Below are 22,307 nucleotides of genomic sequence, written 5' to 3'. Positions count from 1 at the left end.
ATGAATTGCTTGGCTGTGAAATATGCTTGTATCTAAATCCGCAGCTTAAATATTCCACATCGGTGAAGATAACCTTTCCATATAAATGCACTTTAAGTGTATCATCAACGAGTGTTCAAAGGAATGCTCAACTCACTTTAATCTTGCAGTGTAAACAGGCTGCCGATCACCGAATAAATGAGCAAAACACTCGTTGATCTGGTGGTTGATCTGGTGAAATGATCTGTTGTGCTGCTCAAAATACCATAATTCTCAGCAGCACATCATTCCATCATTCTGTGTAAACAAGACTTGAGCTGTTGAGAATAATGGCAGCCTATACACACTGAGCCATCTATTACAGATCACTGAGTGCGCATCTACCTGTTTAAACCGTATATTCAATGACTTACCGATCGGCTGTCATATACTGCTGCAACGCGGTTAATGCATATAGGACAAAGATACGTTTTCTGAAGGGCACCACAAAATACATACGGGGATGCACCTGAGGTCAATAAGAAACATTCATAATTATTACATAGAAAAAGCTAAAGACCACAACAGGGATCACCACAAAATACACAAGGTTTTATTGAATACACAACAGACAAATACCAAGAAAAACATTTAAAAAGTCATAGACATGACATATAAACTACCAAGGCGACATGTGATAAAGCCTAAGGCTGTCCCTCACCAGGCCATAATATACAAATATAACATAGAAATATTTACCAAGATATCAATGCGTATCATGCAGAATGCACTATACCATAAGACTAATATTGCACATTCATAAGTGAAAATACAGAAAATCATTTAGAAAAACAGCAGTATAATACTGCCTAGATCCCCTTACTGAACAGTGTAGCATAATACATTAATATAAACCAGTTTGAAACGCCCCCAAAAGAACCAGCAAACCAGATCCACTCTAATAGTGCAGACCCTACTCTCTATATGAGGGAACAAATGCTCCCAATATCATACAGGTGTGAACATAAGTCGAGGGCAAAAGATAGAAAAGTACAAAGCCTCGATCTTTGGAGGTGCTGGAAACACTGGCCAGACCCGGCGAGACAAAGACTGGTGCGGTCAAAAGAGTTGAGGGGAGCCAGTGGAGATGCCCGACGCGTGTCGCCACCGCAAGGTGGCTTCGTCAAGGGCTGAGGAATTGATCTGTCATGTATCCCTTAAATACACATAATTACCTTGAACATAATGCAGAGCAGCTGCAGCGGTTACCTCATATCACGCTAGATTTGTGAGAACCGGAATACAGACTTCCGGAATGCCGAGGAGTGGCGTGTGCAGTTCCCCCATGCTGATGTCAAGAGCACTTCCGAGATAGTGAGAGCACTCAACTGCGCATGGTCATCATGAAACACAATCTAGTACGCGTGCGCAATAAGTAAGACTTGCTATGATGGCGCACGATAGTATAGGTAAAGGGAAGGGGGCGTAGACACAGAAAACCAAAGGTTACCATGGCTGATATCAGGAGCGTTTCCAGGATAGTGAAAGCGCTCGACTGCGCATGGTCATCTTGAGACCCGATCCAGTACACGTGCGTAATAAGTAAAACTTGCTGTAATGACGCACGATAGTATAGATAGGGGGAAGGGGGCGTAAACACAGTGAACCAAGGGTTACCATGGCAACAAGCCAATCAAAGGCACCCATGGACAGAAACTACTGCCATGGATGCCACTGCCAAGCCGGCCAATAGATACAAGTGTTGTGACAAACCAATATGGACGCTAAGACGCAGATACAGTAGTTTGCCTACTACTCCGCATGTAGTTATACGCGGAGATGCAGGCTCCTACAACACTAAATATAGTTCTCCCACATTACTAAGAAAGGGTGTCCCTACTCTGCTTAGCCCGCTTATTCCCCTTCCTTCCCTTATTTTTTAAGAATAGTGATAAAACACATACGACGCATAAGTAGGCAATGGGAAACCACAATACACTTCTACTATAAGACTGCTCTCTATGGGTAAGTCCCAAGAGAAATTTGTGTGAATAGATCAAACGAGTTCCTAGGACCCAATATAGGAAAATGGCAGTGTAAGAAGTCACTGCTGAGAAAAAAAAAAAAAGCATACTTTCTCACATATAAAGTGTTATCAAAGGAGACGTAAGATGTTATAAAAGATTCGCCAAGTAATAAATCACTCAGGTGTCATACAGCATTTTCTCTTTAGAAAGTAGAATATTTTAATATTTTTTGTGCTGATGGAATGTACACATTCCTCAGTCACATTCATCTCCACAGGTTCTCCCACCCAACAGTATACACTACTGGTATATCACAAACATGGAATGAAAAAATATAAATTAAATTTATTTGGATCCAGGCGAGCAAAAGATGCTGGGATTCCCATTGCACATATCCACAGGCTCACCCCCAAATCATAACCGCAAGTGCATATACCGAGGCAAAAAGCTGGAATAAGCCATAGTGGTAATACTCAGATCGTCACAGAAATGCAAGCAAACTAAAATATTGGCGACAACTTCTGAGGCTGGGCACAAAGAATTCTCGAATTTTCAAGACTCGATGCTGAGAGGGGTGGTCCTAAAGATGCACGAAGTGCCTAAAGAAAAAAAAAAAGAAGAAAAAAAAAAAAGAAGAAATCATTAGGACTGCTAGCTCCGCTCCATACCTCACAGTTGTTTATAGAACCCAGTAAAGAGCAAGTCCTCATTCAATCCCATTGGTGATAGGCTACGTAGATCAAATATCCATTTGGACTCACGTTTGAGTAATTCCAAGGTGATATTATCCCCTCTGATGTTAGTCTGAATGGCCTCAAGTCCCAAGACCCTAATGCCCGTACTACAGCCATTGTGTTCCCGTAAAAGGTGTGTTGCAACGGGAGTAAGCATTTTACCTTTTGCAACATCTATTTTGGCTGTGTTGATGTGGAGAGATGCTGTTGGATTCTCCGCCTCAGCTCCTGTGTAGTTTGTCCTACATAGATCTTGGGACATTTGCATATCAGGCGATACACCAAGTTTTTAGACCTACAGTTAAAGAAGGTTTTTGAAAAAACAGTTGAGGTCAAAGTGGGAAGATATACTCCTACACTGCCAACAGTCAAGGTGCAGATGTTGCAACTGCCACATGCAAAGGTAACCCTAAGTCGTGTGCCCCTATTTAAGCTGACTGTGGGTCTCTTGAAATGATTATGACAGAGAGAGTCCTTAAGGGACTGGGCCTTCCTAGCAATCAAAGTAGGTTTAGGGGCTATATGGGATACCAACTTGGATTCGTTTGTTAATATTCCCCAATACTTGGATAGAATGCCCCGCAAACTCTGCCACTGATTGTTATATGTGGTTACTAATCCCAAAGATCTAGAATCATTACGCATTTGTGGACTTAAGAGCTGTGTACGATCAGCGTCCCTAGTTGCTGTAAATGCTTTAGAGATTACCTTCTTGGGGTATCCTCTATTTTTGAAACGCCCAGTCAAGTCCCTTGCTTGTATCAAGTAGTCTTGTTGGTTGGAGCAATTCCTTTTGAGATGATAAAATTGTCCTTTCTGTCCATGGGTGCCTTTGATTGGCTTGTTGCCATGGTAACCCTTGGTTCACTGTGTTTACGCCACCTTCCCCCTATCTATACTATCGTACGTCATTACTGCAAGTTTTACTTATTACGCACGCGTACTGGATCGTGTCTCTAGATGACCATGCGCAGTCGAGCGCTTTCACTATCTTGGAAACGCTCTTGATATCAGCCATGGTAACCTTTGGTTTACTGTGTCTACGCCCCCTTCCCTTTACCTATACTATCGTGCGCCATCATAGCAAGTCTTACTTATTGCGCACGCGTACTAGATCGTGTTTCATGATGACCATGTGAAGTTGAGTGCTCTCACTATCCCGGAAGTGCTCTTGACATCAGCATGGGGGAACTGCACACGCCACTCCTCGGCGTTCCGGAAGTCTGTATTCCGGTTCTCACAAATCTAGCGTGATATGAGGTAACCGCTGCAGCTGCTCTGCATTATGTTCAAGGTAATTATGTGTATTTAAGGGATACATGACAGATCAATTCCTCAGCCCCTGACGAAGCCACCTTGCGGTGGCGACACGTGTCGGGCATCTCCACAAGCTCCCCTCAACTCTTTTGGCTGCACCAGTCTTTGTCTCGCCGGGTCTGTACAGTGTTTCCAGCACCTCCAAAGATTGAAGCTTTGTACTTTTCTGTCTTTTGCCCTCGACTTATGTTCACACCTGTATGATATTGGGAGCATTTGTTCCCTCATATAGAGAGTAGGGTCTGCACTATTAGAGTGGATCCGGTTTGCTGGTTCTTTTGGGGGCGTTTCAAACTGGTTTATATTAATGTATTATGCTACTGTTAGGGCTAGCGGAACGCACCTAATGAATGTATATATTTTATTAGGATAGATGCGTTCGCAGCCCGGGGTCCACCGTGCAGGAGAACCTGATGCTAGCAAATAGCGGAACTAAATGGCGGTGTTAGCTAACTCTGTTACTTCACAGAGCAGCCGTGAACTCAAAGCACTGCGCCCAGTTAGACTCCTCAGAGGCACAGGCTAACTGTCTAAACAAGAACAGTCAGTGGTCTTGCATACACACGAAACTCCTCGCCGGAGGTGCCAGCATTCTAGGGGCTTATTTCGGCCAGGTCCCTGAACACACAAGCATACAAACTCCTCGCCGGAGGTGCCAGCATTCTAGGGGCTTATTTCAGCCGGGTCCCTGAACACACTCATAAAAGACCACACTGGCGCAAAGTACATAAATGAAAGCAATACTAGCGCATGGCCGTGCGGCCAAGCGAGCCTTAAATAGTTGCAGTACGTACAGGACCTACCAAGAAGGACCAATGAGAGGCTGCCACAGAGCGTGAGCACCTACAGGACCTTAGCTGCAGTGTCTGATCATGTGACCCTCGATGTCCACTGAGGGATCTTACTCTGGGCATGCTCAGAACGAGAAAAGCAGGACTTAGTCCCAGAAGCGTCTGCTCGCTGCTGCCCAGCACTGACTTCAATGGCAGAAGCAGGAAAAGCAGCAGCAACTCTCTGTACAGAGTCAGACTGAGCAAGACGCTGGGACCGACGTCTCCGCTGAGCAGACTCCACTGCGGCAGGAGAAGAATGGGAGACTGCAGCAGAGATGGCCCGAGATTCCCCCTGTGCAGAGATGGGAACTCGTCCCCTAACATTACCCCCCCCTCCTAGGGCCCCCCCTTGGGCCTCGCTACGCTCGAAGGCAGCAATGAGCTGCGGAGCCCGAATGCGCTCAGCAGGCTCCCAGGACCTATCCTCAGGACCGTAACCCTTCCAGTCCACCAAATAAAACTTTTTGCCACGAACCACCTTGCACCCCAAAATAGCGTTCACCTCGTAATCGTCCGTAGACGAACCTGATGTCCCGGCAGATGACTCAGAAAACCGGGACATGTATACAGGTTTCAAGAGGGACACATGGAAGGTGTCGGTGATACCCAGGCGTGGCGGAAGGGCTAAACAATAGACCACAGGGTTAACCTGTTCGAGGACCTTGAAAGGGCCCAAGTAGCGAGGTTCAAACTTAGTGGACTCAACTCGCAGCCTGATGTTACGGGCGGAAAGCCACACTAAGTCGCTGGGAGCAAAAGTCGGAGCGGGGCGCCGATGTGCATCGGCGGAGGACCTCATTCTCTCCTTGGAGACCTGAATGGCATCCTGAGCCCCTGAGTGCGGTCCCAAATATCCCATGCTTCCACAGCCCAGTCTGCCACCCTGGAGTCGGCAGAAGACACGGGCATAGGCACAGGTACCCGCGGATGCTGACCATAGTTGAGGAGGAATGGGGTTTGTCCAGTGGAGTCGGCAACCGCATTGTTCAGCGCAAACTCTGCCCACGGTAGCAAGGATGCCCAGTCATCCTGCCTGGCTGAGACAAAATGTCGTAGATATGTGACCAAGGTCTGATTGGCCCTCTCTACCAATCCATTCGTCTCGGGATGATAAGCGGAAGAGAGATTTAACTCAATGTTGAGAAGACGACAAAGCTCTCTCCAGAACCGAGACGCAAACTGGGGACCCCGGTCACTGACAATCTTGTCTGGCATACCGTGTAGGCGAAAAATGTGCTTTATGAACAACGCTGCCAAGGCCCGTGCCAAAGGTAACCGCGGAAGCGGCACCAAATGCACCATTTTGGAGAAGTGATCGGTGATAACCCAAATGATGGTACAGCCCCGAGACTTGGGCAAACCCACCACAAAGTCCATCCCGACCATCTCCCAGGGCCTGTCTGCCACCGGCAATGGATAGAGTAACCCAGCTGGCCGTTGTCGAGGAGACTTATTTTTGGCGCAGGAGACACACGCCAGAATATAATCTGTCATGATCTCAATGGCAAGAGAACATAGCATAAGCATATATAGTAACTAGCTCTTGGAAGATGGGAACTGAGCTGACCATGAACTAAACCTAACGCACAACTAGCAGTGGCCGGGTAGCATGCCTACGTTGATTCTAGATGCCCAGCCCAGCCGGAGGACTAAATAAAGCTAGCAGAGGAAAATATTAGTCCTAGCTCACCTCTAGAGAAATACCCCGAAAGGAGACAGAGGCCCCCCACATGTATTGGCGGTGAGTTGAGATGAAATAACAAACGTAGTATGAAAATAGGTTTAGCAAATTTGAGGTCCACTTACTACATAGCAGAAGACAGAAAGGACACTTTCATGGTCAGCTGAAAACCCTATCAAAAACACCATCCAGAAATTACTTTAAAACTCTGGCATTAACTCATAACACCAGAGTGGCAATTCCCGTTCACAAGAGCTTTCCAGACACAGTAACGAAACTACAGCTGTGAACTGGAACAAAATGCAAAAACAAACATGGACAAGAGTCCAACTTATCTAGTAGTTGTCTAGGAGCAGGAACAAGCACAGAGAGGCTTCTGATAACATTGTTGACCGGCAAGCAACTAACAGAGCAGCAAGGTTATATAGCGACTCCCACATCTTGATGGGAACAGGTGAACAGAGAAGATGAAGACACCAGTTCAATTCCACCAGTAGCCACCGGGGGAGCCCAGAATCCAAATTCACAACAGTACCCCCCCCTCAAGGAGGGGGCACCGAACCCTCACCAGAACCACCAGGGCGATCAGGATGGGCCCTATGAAAGGCACGAACCAGATCGGAGGCATGAACATCAGATGCATTCACCCAAGAATTATCCTCCTGGCCGTATCCCTTCCACTTGACCAGATACTGGAGTCTCCGTCTGGAAACACGAGAGTCCAAGATTTTCTCCACAACGTACTCCAACTCACCCTCAACCAACACCGGAGCAGGAGGCTCAACGGAAGGCACAACCGGTACCTCATACCTGCGCAATAATGACCGATGAAAAACGTTATGAATAGAAAAGGATGCAGGGAGGTCCAAACGGAAGGAAACAGGGTTAAGAATCTCCAATATCTTATACGGGCCGATAAACCGAGGCTTAAACTTAGGAGAAGAGACCCTCATAGGGACAAAACGAGAAGACAACCACACCAAATCCCCAACAGAAAGCCGAGGACCAACACGACGGTGGCGGTTGGCAAAAAGCTGAGTCTTCTCCTGGGACAACCTCAAATTGTCCACCACCTGCCCCCAGATCTGATGCAATCTCTCCACCACAGCATCCACTCCAGGACAATCCGAAGATTCCACCTGACCAGAGGAAAATCGAGGATGAAACCCCGAATTACAGAAAAACGGGGACACCAAAGTGGCAGAGCTGGCCCGATTATTGAGAGCGAACTCCGCCAATGGCAAAAAAGCAACCCAATCATCCTGGTCAGCAGACACAAAACACCTCAGATATGTCTCCAGGGTCTGATTAATCCGCTCGGTCTGGCCATTCGTCTGAGGATGGAAAGCGGACGAAAAAGACAAATCTATGCCCATCCTAGCACAGAATGCCCGCCAAAATCTAGACACGAATTGGGTCCCTCTGTCAGAAACGATATTCTCAGGAATACCATGCAAACGAACAACATTTTGAAAAAACAGAGGAACCAACTCGGAAGAAGAAGGTAACTTGGGCAGAGGAACCAAATGGACCATCTTAGAAAAACGGTCACACACCACCCAGATGACAGACATCTTCTGAGAAACAGGCAGATCTGAAATAAAATCCATCGAGATGTGCGTCCAAGGCCTCTTAGGAATAGGCAAGGGCAACAATAATCCACTAGCCCGAGAACAACAAGGCTTGGCCCGAGCACAAACGTCACAAGACTGCACAAAGCCTCGCACATCTCGTGACAGGGAAGGCCACCAGAAGGACCTTGCCACCAAATCCCTGGTACCAAAAATGCCAGGATGACCTGCCAACGCAGAAGAATGAACCTCAGAGATGACTCTACTGGTCCAATCATCAGGAACAAACAGTTTATCAGGTGGGCAACGATCAGGTCTCTCCGCCTGAAACTCCTGCAAGGCCCGCCGCAGGTCTGGAGAAACGGCTGACAATACCACTCCATCCTTAAGGATACCTGTGGACTCAGAGTTACCAGGCGAGTCAGGCTCAAAACTCCTAGAAAGGGCATCCGCCTTAACATTCTTAGAACCCGGTAGGTATGACACCACAAAATTAAACCGAGAGAAAAATAATGACCAGCGCGCCTGTCTAGGATTCAGGCGCCTGGCGGTCTCAAGATAAATCAAATTTTTGTGGTCAGTCAATACCACCACCTGATGTCTGGCCCCCTCAAGCCAATGGCGCCACTCCTCAAAAGCCCACTTCATGGCCAAAAGCTCCCGATTCCCAACATCATAATTCCGCTCAGCGGGCGAAAATTTACGGGAAAAGAAGGCACAAGGCCTCATCACGGAGCAGTCAGAACTTTTCTGCGACAACACTGCCCCAGCTCCGATCTCAGAAGCGTCGACCTCAACCTGAAAAGATAGAGCAACATCAGGCTGACGCAACACAGGGGCAGAGGAAAAACGGCGCTTAAGCTCCCGAAAGGCCTCCACAGCATCAGGGGACCAATCAGCAACATCAGCACCCTTCTTAGTCAAATCGGTCAATGGCTTAGCAATATCCGAAAAACCAGCAATAAATCGACGATAAAAGTTAGCAAAGCCCAAAAATTTCTGAAGACTCTTAAGAGAAGAGGGCTGCGTCCAATCACAAATAGCTTGAACCTTGACAGGATCCATTTCAATGGAAGAGGGGGAAAAAATATATCCCAAAAAGGAAATCCTCTGTACCCCAAAAACACACTTAGAACCCTTCACACACAAAGAATTAGACCGCAAAACCTGAAAAACCCTCCTGACTTGCTGGACATGAGAGTCCCAGTCATCCGAAAAAATCAGAATATCATCCAGATACACAATCATAAATTTATCCAAATAATCGCGAAAAATATCATGCATAAAGGACTGGAAAACTGACGGAGCATTAGAAAGACCAAAAGGCATCACTAAATACTCAAAGTGGCCCTCGGGCGTATTAAATGCGGTTTTCCACTCATCCCCCTGCCTGATTCGCACCAAATTATACGCCCCACGAAGGTCAATCTTAGAGAACCACTTGGCCCCCTTTATGCGAGCAAACAAATCAGTCAGCAACGGCAATGGGTATTGATATTTAACAGTGATTTTATTCAAAAGCCGATAATCAATACATGGTCTCAAAGAGCCGTCTTTTTTTGACACAAAGAAAAAACCGGCTCCTAAGGGAGATGACGATGGACGAATATGTCCCTTTTCCAAGGACTCCTTTATATATTCTCGCATAGCAGCATGTTCAGGCACAGACAGATTAAATAAACGACCCTTTGGGTATTTACTACCCGGGATTAAATCTATGGCACAATCGCACTCTCGGTGCGGAGGTAACGAACCAAGCTTGGATTCTTCAAAGACGTCACGATAGTCAGACAGGAACTCAGGAATTTCAGAGGGAATGGATGATGAAATGGAAACCACAGGTACATCCCCATGAGCCCCCTTACATCCCCAGCTCAACACAGACATAGCTCTCCAGTCGAGGACTGGGTTGTGAGATTGCAGCCAAGGCAATCCTAGCACCAAATCATCATGTAGATTATACAGCACCAGAAAGCGAATAATCTCCTGGTGATCCGGATTAATACGCATAGTTACTTGTGTCCAGCATTGTGGTTTATTATTAGCCAATGGGGTGGAGTCAATCCCCTTCAGAGGAATAGGAGTCTCCAAAGGCTCTAAATCATACCCACAGCGTTTGGCAAAGGACCAATCCATAAGACTCAAAGCGGCGCCAGAGTCGACATAGGCGTCCGTGGTAATAGATGACAAAGAGCAAATCAGGGTCACAGATAGAATAAATTTAGACGGTAAGGTGCAAATGGAAACAGATTTACCAAGCTTTTTAGTGCGCTTAGAGCATGCTGATATAACATGAGTAGAATCACCACAATAGAAACACAACCCATTTTTCCGTCTAAAATTCTGCCGCTCGCTTCGGGACAGAATTCTATCACACTGCATACTCTCTGGCGACTTCTCAGTGGACACCGCCAGATGGTGCACTGGTTTGCGCTCCCGCAAACGCCTATCGATCTGAATAGCCATTGTCATGGACTCATTCAGACCCGCAGGCACAGGGAACCCCACCATAACATCCTTAATGGCATCAGAGAGACCCTCTCTGAAAGTCGCCGCCAGGGCGCACTCATTCCACTGAGTAAGCACAGACCATTTACGGAATCTTTGGCAGTAAATTTCCGCTTCATCTTGCCCCTGAGATAGGGACATCAAAGTTTTTTCTGCCTGAAGCTCCAAATGAGGTTCGTCATAAAGCAACCCCAAGGCCAGAAAAAACGCATCCACATTGAGCAACGCAGGATCCCCTGGTGTCAATGAAAAAGCCCAGTCTTGAGGGTCGCCCCGGAGCAAGGAAATCACAATCCTGACCTGCTGTGCAGGGTCTCCGGCAGAGCGAGATTTCAGAGACAAAAATAATTTGCAATTATTTCGAAAATTCTGAAACCCGGATCTATTCCCCGAGAAAAATTCCGGCAAAGGAATTCTCGGCTCAGATACAGGTGCATGACAAACAAAATCTTGCAAATTTTGTACCTTCGTGGCGAGATTATTCAAACCTGCAGTTACACTCTGAAGATCCATTACAAACAGGTGGACACAGAGCCATTCAAGGGTTAAGAGGAGGTAAGAAGCAGCTAGACAGCAATTAAGGGCTAGGCAGCAAAACTCTGAGGGGAAAAAAAAAAATTTCCCTTCAACACTTCTTTTTCTCCTGCTTCAGCCCAAACAATTAACACTTTGCGGGCCGGTCAAACTGTCATGATCTCAATGGCAAGAGAACATAGCATAAGCATATATAGTAACTAGCTCTTGGAAGATGGGAACTGAGCTGACCATGAACTAAACCTAACGCACAACTAGCAGTGGCCGGGTAGCATGCCTACGTTGATTCTAGATGCCCAGCCCAGCCGGAGGACTAAATAAAGCTAGCAGAGGAAAATATTAGTCCTAGCTCACCTCTAGAGAAATACCCCGAAAGGAGACAGAGGCCCCCCACATGTATTGGCGGTGAGTTGAGATGAAATAACAAACGTAGTATGAAAATAGGTTTAGCAAATTTGAGGTCCACTTACTACATAGCAGAAGACAGAAAGGACACTTTCATGGTCAGCTGAAAACCCTATCAAAAACACCATCCAGAAATTACTTTAAAACTCTGGCATTAACTCATAACACCAGAGTGGCAATTCCCGTTCACAAGAGCTTTCCAGACACAGTAACGAAACTACAGCTGTGAACTGGAACAAAATGCAAAAACAAACATGGACAAGAGTCCAACTTATCTAGTAGTTGTCTAGGAGCAGGAACAAGCACAGAGAGGCTTCTGATAACATTGTTGACCGGCAAGCAACTAACAGAGCAGCAAGGTTATATAGCGACTCCCACATCTTGATGGGAACAGGTGAACAGAGAAGATGAAGACACCAGTTCAATTCCACCAGTAGCCACCGGGGGAGCCCAGAATCCAAATTCACAACAATAATCCCTGACATCACGGACCATATGTGGCCACCAATACGTCCTCGCCAACAGCTCAGATGTCCTTTTTGTCCCAAAATGTCCACCCACCGTGGACGAATGAGCCCACGAGAGAACCTCCGGTCGCAAATTGGATGGTACAAAAGTCTTGCCCGGAGGCACAGACTCTAGCGAAACTGGAGCTACGGTTCTCAGGCTCTCAGTGGGGACAATAAGCCGAGGCTCCTCTTCCTCCTCCACAGATGACACAACAGAGCGAGAGAGAGCGTCGGCACGAATGTTCTTCTCCCCAGAAAGAAAATGGAGGGTGAAGTGGAACCGGGAGAAGAACAAGGACCATCTAGCCTGGCGAGAATTTAACCACTGGGCTTTCTGCAGGTACACCAAATTTTTATGGTCTGTGAAGACTTGGAAAGGAAAATGACCTCCCTCCAAGAGATGTCTCCACTCCGAGAAGGCCAACTTCATGGCCAGCAACTCCCTGTCCCCGATGGAATAATTCCTCTCTGCTGGTGAGAAGGTCTTTGAAAAGAAGAAGCAAGGATGCTTCCGACCTTGAGCGTCTTTTTGGAAGAGGACTGCTCCAGCACCAACAGATGAGGCATCCACCTCCATAATAAATGGTTTGTCTACATCGGGGCGATGTAGGATGGGAGCGCTAGCGAAGTGTGACTTTATGGAATTAAAGGCCTTGGAGACCTCCTCAGACCACAACTTGGGATTTGCTCCCTTCTTGGTAAGGGCAACCAAGGGAGCTACCAACGTTGAGAAGTGTGGAATGAACTGTCGATAGTAGTTAATGAACCCCATAAAGCGCTGCACTGCTTTAAGAGAATGGGGTTCCTGCCAGTCCATCACAGCCTGTAGCTTGGCAGGATCCATAGCCAAACCCCGGGAAGAGATGATATAACCAAGAAATGGCAAGGACTCCTGCTCAAACACACACACTTCTCTAACTTGGCGTAGAGGGAGTTTGCCCTTAAGAGGTCAAAGACTTTGCGAACATCTCTCTGATGGGAGTCAGTATCTGGAGAGTAGATGAGAATATCATCCAGATAGACTACGACCGAGGTGGAGAGCATATCCCGGAAGATGTCGTTCACAAAGTCTTGGAAAACGGCTGGGGCATTACAGAGCCCAAAGGGCATCACCAGATACTCATAGTGCCCATCCCTGGTGTTAAAAGCCGTCTTCCATTCGTCCCCCTCACGGATGCGAACCAGGTTGTACGCACCCCGCAGATCTAATTTTGTAAATACCCTTGCTCCCCGTATCCTATCAAAAAGCTCAGATATCAGGGGTAATGGGTATTTGTTCTTAACGGTGATGGCGTTAAGACCCCTGTAGTCTATACATGGACGCAGTTCCCCATTCTTCTTTTGAACAAAGAAGAACCCAGCCCCAGCAGGCGACACTGACTTCCTGATGAACCCTCTTGCCAGATTTTCTTGGATGTACTGAGACATAACCTCCGTCTCCGGGAGAGATAACGGATAAACTCGACCCCGGGGAGGCTCAGCACCAGGCAAGAGATCAATAGGACAGTCATAGGGGCGGTGAGGCGGAAGGGTCTCCGCCGCCTTTTTGGAGAACACGTCCGCATGAGACCAGTATTGTTTGGGGAGAGAGGATAGATCTGCGGGTACCTCTGTAGTAGCAACCTGAACGCACTCACTTTGACACCTACCCTCACAAGACTCACCCCATCCCAAAATTCTGCCTGAAGACCACTCGATATGTGGAGAGTGGTACCGTAACCAAGGTATCCCCAACAGGACCTCATCAATACCCTCAGGTATGACGAGCAGAGATATTGTCTCCTGATGGGATGGCGACATGGACAGAGTAAAAGGAATGGTCTGATGAGTTATCTGTGAAAGCAGTGTTGACCCATTCACCACTCGTACCGTAACTGGTTGCGCTAGCATAACCAGGGGTATTGCGTGATGTTGGGCAAAGGCGGAAGACATGAAATTGCCCTCTGCCCCAGAATCCACGCAGAGCTCTACTGAGTGGGAAGATGAGCCAATAATAATTGTCCCCTTAAAGGACAATTTTGAGGCAAACGTCGCCGTATCTAGAGTACCTCCACCGACTACCACTAGAGGCTGACGTCTCCTCGACCGCTGGGAACATCTGGTGGCAAGATGTCCAGACTGCTGGCAAACATGACAGACCTTGGATGCCCAAGCGGTCCGGGACTTAGAATCCGCTCGTGACACCTCCCTGGCCTCATGTGACTCAGGAACCAGGACCGGAGATTCCAGAGGTCTGGCGAAGGTGGGAGCCAGCCGAAACCTCTGCCTACACTGGGCTCGCTCTAACCTCCGCTCGTAAAAACGGAGGTCAATACGGGTAGAGACAGTTATTAACTCCTCCAGTGTGGCTGGAATCTTCCTAGTGGCCAAAGCGTCCTTAACGTGATCAGCCAGCCCCCTCCAAAATATGGGGATAAGGGCTTTATCTGACCACTCCAGCTCTGAAGCTAAAGTTCGGAAACGGATGGCAAATTGGCTGACCAAGGACTCACCCTGAGTTAATGCCAGCAGTTGGAGCGCCGAATCATGGGTGACTTGAGGTCCCAGGAAGACCTGTGTCAAAGTGCTCAGAAACAACGGAGCACTCTGCACCACATGATCGCCACGCTCCCACAGCGGCGTATAGCCCATTCCAACGCCCTGTCCGACAAGAGGGACACAATAAATCCCACCTTAGCCCGCTCTGTGGGAAAACGTGCAGCCAGAAGCTCAAGGTGAATAGATCACTGACTCACGAATCCCCTACAAGATCTGCTTTCTCCAGAAAATTTTTCTGGGAGCAGGAGGCACGAAAATGTCGGAACAGGGGTGGTAGTGGACAAGGTTGCTGCAGCCACGCTAGCAGCCTGTACAGCAACTGTGGAAATATCCACAGCTGAGGTTGAGCTCTCGAGAGCCGCCAACCTACCCTCCAGCTGCTGGATATACCGCAAAGATTGCTGTATGTCTGCCATTTACTAGCCAGACCCTGGCGCTAGTATTATGTTAGGGCTAGCGGAACGCACCTAATGAATGTATATATTTTATTAGGATAGATGCGTTCGCAGCCCGGGGTCCACCGTGCAGGAGAAACTGATGCTAGCAAATAGCGGAACTAAATGGCGGTGTTAGCTAACTCTGTTACTTCACAGAGCAGCCGTGAACTCAAAGCACTGCGCCCTGTTAGACACCACAGAGGCACAGGCTAACTGTCTAAACAAGAACAGTCAGTGGTCTTGCATGCACACGAAACTCCTCGCCGGAGGTGCCAGCATTCTAGGGGCTTATTTCGGCCAGGTCCCTGAACACACAAGCATACAAACTCCTCGCCGGAGGTGCCAGCATTCTAGGGGCTTATTTCAGCCGGGTCCCTGAACACACTCATAAAAGACCACACTGGCGCAAAGTACATAAATGAAAGCAATACTAGCGCATAGCCATGCGGCCATGCGAGCCATAAATAGTTGCAGCACGTACAGGACCTACCAAGAAGGACCAATGAGAGGCTGCCACAGAGCGTGAGCACCTACAGGACCTTAGCTGCAGTGTCTGATCATGTGACCCTCGATCTCCACTGAGAGATCTTACTCTGGGCATGCTCAGAACGAGAAAAGCAGGACTTAGTCCCAGAAGCGTCTGCTCGCTGCTGCCCAGCACTGACTTCAATGGCAGAAGCAGGAAAAGCAGCAGCAACTCTCTGTACAGAGTCAGACTGAGCAAGATGCTGGGACTGACGTCTCTGCTGAGCAGACTCCACTGCGGCAGGAGAAGAATGGGAGACTGCAGCGGAGATGGCCCGAGATTCCCTCTGTGCAGAGATGGGAACTCGACCCCTAACAGCTACACTGTTCAGTAAGGGGATCTAGGCAGTATTATACTGCTGTTTTTCTAAATGATTTTCTGTATTTTCACTTATGAATGTGCAATATTAGTCTTATGGTATAGTGCATTCTGCATGATACGCATTGATATCTTGGTAAATATTTCTATGTTATATTTGTATATTATGGCCTGGTGAGGGACAGCCTTAGGCTTTATCACAAGCCGCCTTGGTAGTTTATATGTCATGTCTATGACTTTTTAAATGTTTTTATTGGTATTTGTCTGTTGTGTATTCAATAAAACCTTGTGTATTTTGTGATGATCCCTGTTAATTAACGCGGTTGATGCAAACCCACCTGTACTTTATAAATTGATATTGTAGACAGAAAGACCAAGTGCATCCAAACTAATGTTTTTTTTGTGTTGATACAATAGTAAATGATTAGACATAGGAGAGACAGGTCTACACCGCCTTTTTGTTTCAAAGATACATGTAAAGTTTTAGCTGCAATTCCTTGTACTCTTCCACTGCTATAAGTGTGTAACTTTTGGCTACATAAGACTTTAAGAATGATGCGACCCATTTCTTATTGTGAAAACACAAAAGATTTCTCCTACTTTCGAGCCCATCTTTCCATCCTTTCTGCTGTCTTATTTACCTATTAGAGTGGCAAGTTGGCAGAAAAGATGTGTACATTCATCTGGAGCCTGGAGCGCTATTAGGAGGCTGCACACTGTGATCCTGGCATTTGTGTGAAGCCACTGTAAATTTTATCATGACATGTCAGTGTTTTATGAGGACAGGGGTTTAATTAGCCTTAAATTAGCATTAGGCTGGCCCTTTACTATAATTTATAGTTGTTTGTGGATAAGAGCAAATATTCCTCTAATTTGTAATTTTCCAAGTCTCTAAAGAGTTCACGAGTATATGAGGGGAAGGTCACCTACCAACCAAATGAATTATTATTATCTGAAAGCATCTATTACAAAAATAAAGTAACTTTACAAATGTTCTTTATTCTAAACTTCTGTATGTATAAAGCTCCTATGCAATCCCTGTGTAGTGTGATGCAGTTATTGTCACGCAACGTGCAGGAAAGGCTAAGTGCAAGAGATAAGGGAATGAGAACCAAACACTAGGGAAGTGGGGCGTTGAGTCTGTCCCCTAGACAGATCTAATGTTACACTGTCTGCCCTATCGTCCCTATATAGGTTCCACACCTATCGCCTAGCAAGATACCTAATCCCTGCCTGACCCTGGCAATAGTCTCTGCACCAGGAAGAACAGGAGTACGCTAGTCAATGCCCACTACCACTAAAGACAGATGGAATACACAAACAAGGGGAAACACTTGAGTAGACTCAGAGAGAAATACGGATGTCTTCCAAACACCAGAGAGGAAGATAGCCAACTGCTATAGCTCCTAGCCTCAACAAGGAAATGGAAATAGAAATATCAACCGCAACTTCCAGCAGCAAGCTGGGAGCTATATACACCCTGGTCCAGGTGTGTCAATTAGAGCCAGGGGAGGTTGCCACTGGGTCCTAAAGTCAGAAGGCCCAGGAAGAAGTCTGCAAAGCAAACTGCTGAGACCTTCTGCAGTCAGATGCAGAGTGACGGTCTGCAGCCTCTGACACACCCGTGACAGATATAATCCCTTCTATCCGTTTCTTACTCCTTGTTATCATGTATTCAGTTGACAAGCAAGAAAGAGTACAGATTGTGAAAAGTACAGTAGCAGAATCAGCCTAAATGGATTTGTTTGTATTTTGTTGAAGATATCAATATATTGATGACACAAAATAATAGGACATTTTACATCAAGACTATTTGCAATTTTCATTTTTGGCACAATCTTAAAAAATGGATGAGTAGGTGAACATAGCCTGTTACAATAATCCTTTTCTCATTTTGCAGATCCCTTTGTTGAAATTTTCACAGGTCAGCAATTTTTTTTCAAACTTTAGCATTATAATTACAAAATGACAATATGGTTGGTGAATGTACAAAATAATATTGGATCTTGTCTGCTTGGTATTTTTCAGTGAGGCTGAGTACATTCACAAAAGGCAGCCGACTTCAATAAGTGTTACGGCAGAGACAAGGAGACCAGAGACCAGCAACTTCACCAGGTGGGAGTTTAGTTGGCACATAAGTGGATGACTGAGAATGTACACCTGTCTATTCGACACACAATATGGGAATCGGGTTGATATCTAGCGGTGCAATGGCGAAAGTGAAAGATTATTATGACAATCAGTGGTGGTGGATGACGATAATGGTTATGATGGCATCAACCAGGTATGACTTAAAGAGAACCTGTGAACAGGATTGAGCACTATAAACTAATTCCATGTCCATAATGGCACTGTGATGCTGATTAATATGATATTTGACGTAAAGGGATCAGCTCAGTGGTTGTTTAATACTCACCCTAAGAAGTTTTCATAAAATTACGTCTTCTATGCTTCTGTGTGCTTTTGGGTGGTACGTGGGAGCAGGGTCTTCTTGCCTTTCTACTTCCCCCCACCAGCCTCCTCTGCAGGTCACTGATTATTCAGTGTGTAGTGCAGTGGGGTTGGTGCAATGTGACAGACAGGCAGTGACCCAGAAAATTTCAAAACAAATGTGTTTTAATGTTCAGAAACTCAAAAAGTACACGTATCCTCCGGGTCGCAGCTAGGAATCAAGACAGTCCGGTTGCTGTGGGCGACTGCACCACTGTGCTACGCTGAGGGTTGCCAGGCCTTTTGGCTCTGCTTGGCTCCATGCTACTTCACACAGGCTGAGCTTTTCAGAACCACCTGCTCTGCAAGATTGCAAACCAAGAAAGACCCACCCAACGCTTTGCTGCAGGGTCTTTAAATGACACCTGTGGCCATGGGCCACTTGTAAGACCTGGCTGGGAGGGAGCGGATTTCCCCACTTCTATCCTGTAGTCCGCTCCAAAAATAAAAGCCCATGGTGGGTTTTCTTAAACCTGCCTTGGGCAAATAGCTTGCCCAAGACCAAAGCTTACTTTTATTTTGCACTGCAATCACAGCTATGCCTGTGACTGCAATGCACTCCAGCGGCCTGAATACGCTTCTGTGCACATCCTGGGGGACACATAGCCACCCTCGCATATAACACCTATCTCTGCCTCACATACCCCCCTGTTCAAACTTGTGGGGTTGAACACTTGTCACCATACAGGGGGCCAGTGACAGGGCATCCGCATTTCCCTGCGACTTCCCTGCCCGATGTTCTACTGAAAAATTGAAGTATTGTAGGGACTTAGGGACAGGAACCATCTAGTGACCCGAGCATTCCTTTCCTTTGCATTTCTCATCCATGCGAGGGGTGAATGGTCCGTTACCAATCGAAACTGATGCCCGAGCAAATAGTAGCGTAGGGACTCCAAGGCCCACTTAATCGCCAAGCACTCCTTCTCCACTACGCTATAATTTTCCTCTGTCAGGGTCAGTTTACTGCTCAAGTAGGTGACTAGATGTTCATCCCCGTTCACCTCTTGCAACAGCACCGCTCCTAGGCCTACCTCTAAGGCATCTGTTTGTACAATAACGGTTTTCCTGAAGTTGGGGCTGATGAGTATCAGCTTTCCACACAACGCTGACTTCAGGGGCTGGAATGCTTTCTCCGCTTGAGGATTCCACCGGACCATAACCGACTTCTTACCCTTTAACAGATCGGTTAGGGGTGCTGATCTCCCAGCAAAATTGGGTATAAACCGGCAGTAGTACCCAATGATGCCAAGAAATGCCCTCACCTATTTTGTACTTAGTGGCCTAGGCCAGTTTTGGATGGCCTCAATCTTATTTATTTTGGGTTTGATAACCCTGTGGTCGATCACGTATCCTAAGTACTAGGCTTCCGTGAGTCCTATCAGACATTTTTGGGGGTTCACTGTTAACCCAGCAATTCTGAGAGAATCCAGCACTGCTTGTACCTGGGACAGGTGGGTATTCCAGTCAGCACTAAAGATGACTATGTCGTCTAAATATGCTGACGCGTATTTCCGATGAGGCTCTAACACTATGTCCATCAGCCTCTGGAATGTGGTCAGAACCCATGCAATCCAAAAGGAAATATGACATAGTGATAGAGACCCTCTGGGGTGATAAAGGCAGTCTTTTCTTTTGCCGACTCTGCCAATGGGACCTGCCAGTAACCTTTGGTGAGATCGAGTGTGGTGAAGTACTGGGCCTCCCCTAGTCTCTCAATTAGCTCGTCCACCCGGGGGCATGGGATAGAGGTCAAATTTTGACACCACATTTAATTTTATGAAATCATTATAAAAGTGTAATGACCTGTCTGGCTTTGGAATTAGCACAATGGGGCTAGCCCACTCACTCCAGGACTCCTTGATGACTCCTAAATGGAGCATTTGCTTCACTTTAGCTGTGATGGCTTGCCTGCACGCTTCTGGCACTCGGTACAGTCAGTGCCGGCGTCAGCACCCGGCATACCCGGGCAAGTGCCGGGGCCCTGGCGAGACGGGGGGGCCCATTTAAGGTAGTAACAGTACAGACACGGACGGTACTACACTGATGACCTGGAGCCGGGGGGCCCCCGCAGCCAGACTACATCCGGCTGTGCTGTGTGTGTATTACAAGATCAGCTGAGCTCTGTGATCTCCGTCTCCCAGCCAGGACTCGGAGTCTCCCAGCCAGGACTCGGAGGCGGAGCCATCCCTGGCAGCAGGCGCGGCACAGAGCTCTCTCTGTGACTGAGTTTCGCTGCGCAGGTGCTGGAATACTCACCACACCGTCACCATGGATATGAAGAGTCACTTCCGGGCCGGCGGTCGTCTGTGTCGTCACTTCCAGGTGAGCTCAGGCGCTCAGCGATTGTCCACTGTCCAGCCAGGTCCAGCGCCAATCAGGAAGACGATGACAAGCACGAGCAGCCAGCAGTCAGTGAACGGTGCACCCGGGCCGTTCCTGTACAACGTGAGTGACGGTGAGAGCAGTGAGTCTTCCTTCCAAGTTCCAGGCTGGTCCCAAAGGATTGCAGGGGATGCAGCCTGGGAGGACAAGGTGCGACTGTACGGGGCCACCACAGACCTACAGTATGGCATCTGAGTGATGCTGGGTGTGGGTGGGACTTATAGACTATATACTACATGACTGGCTGTGCTATATACTACATGGATGTGTTATATACTCTGTGGGCTGTGCTATATCCTACATGCGCTGTGCTATACACTACGTGGCTGTGCTATACACTATGTAGCTGTGCTATAGACTACGTGGCTGTGCTATACACTACATGGCTGTGCTATTTATATACTACGTGGCTGTGCTATATACTACGTGGCTGTGCTATATACTTCGTGGGCTGTGTTATATGCTATGTGGGCTGTTATACACTACATGGGCTGTACTATATACTACGTGGGCTGTTATACACTACGTGGGCTGTGCTATATACTACGTGGCTGTGCTATATACTACGTGGGTTGTGCTATATACTACGTGGGCTGTGCTATATACTACGTGGGCTGTGTTATATGCTACGTGGGCTGTGCTATATTTCTCTCCTGTATCTGTGCATTATGAATCGTGGTATGTGTAAGAGGGGGGGGCCTACTGAGACTCTTTCGCCCGGGGCCCTCAGAAACCTGGAGCCGGCCCTGGGTACAGTTTCATCTGTGCCCTTACCCGACAATGACAATGCCATTCTGGATCACTACGATCTGCCCTGGCAGCTCTGAGAATAGATCCTTATTCTTTTGTACTAGAACCCGAGCCTCCCTTCACTGCTGTTTGGCGAGAGCGTAATTTATTTCAACCTGACCCCCTGCCGCATCCTTGGCCGGTGCCAGAGGGTTCCCCGTGGGTATGACTGGAGTCGCCTCCATGACCAAACATTCCCAGTCCTTCCAGGCTTTTAGCAGGCTTACAGTGCCTTGCGAAAGTATTTGGCCCCCTGGAATTTTTCAACCTTTTCCCACATATAATGCTTCAAACATAAAGATACCAAATGTAAATTTTTGATGAAGAATCAACAACAAGTGGAACACAATTGTGAAGTTGAATGAAATTTATTGGTTATTTTAAATTTTTGTGGAAATTCAAACACTGAAAGGTGGGGCGTGCAATATTATTCGGCCCCTTTACTTTCAGTGCAGCAAACTCACTCCAGAAGTTCATTGTGGATCTCTGAATGGTCCATTGTTGTCCTAAATGCCTAATGATGATAAATATAATCCCTCTCTGTGTAATCAAGTCTCCTTATAAATGCACCTGCTCTGTGATAGTCTCAGGGTTCTGTTTGAAGCACAGAGAGCATCATAAAGACCAAGGAACAAAACAGGCATGTCTGTGATACTGTTGTGGAGAAGTTTAAAGCCTGATTTGGATACAAAATGATTTCCAGAACTTTAAACATCCCAAGAGCACTGTGCAAGCGATCATATTGAAATT

General features: G+C 47.1%; 1 long non-coding RNA gene across 2 annotated transcripts in view; it reads left to right on the top strand.

Moving 5' to 3' along the window:
• The window catches only part of LOC143815269 (uncharacterized), an 80,536-nt gene that overhangs the window by 47,228 nt on the left and 11,001 nt on the right, over positions 1–22,307 (top strand). For both annotated transcript variants that reach the window (XR_013223711.1, XR_013223710.1), the window contains one exon: positions 17,925–18,011. This is a non-coding gene — a long non-coding RNA (uncharacterized LOC143815269). The remainder of the gene's footprint in view (positions 1–17,924; positions 18,012–22,307) is intronic.

This window comes from Ranitomeya variabilis, chromosome 3 (genome assembly GCF_051348905.1).
Source record: "Ranitomeya variabilis isolate aRanVar5 chromosome 3, aRanVar5.hap1, whole genome shotgun sequence".
NCBI classification, from domain to species: Eukaryota; Metazoa; Chordata; class Amphibia; order Anura; family Dendrobatidae; genus Ranitomeya; species Ranitomeya variabilis.
The sequence above is the reverse complement of the archived record's forward strand: the minus strand, read 5'-3'. Positions and strand labels throughout refer to the sequence as shown.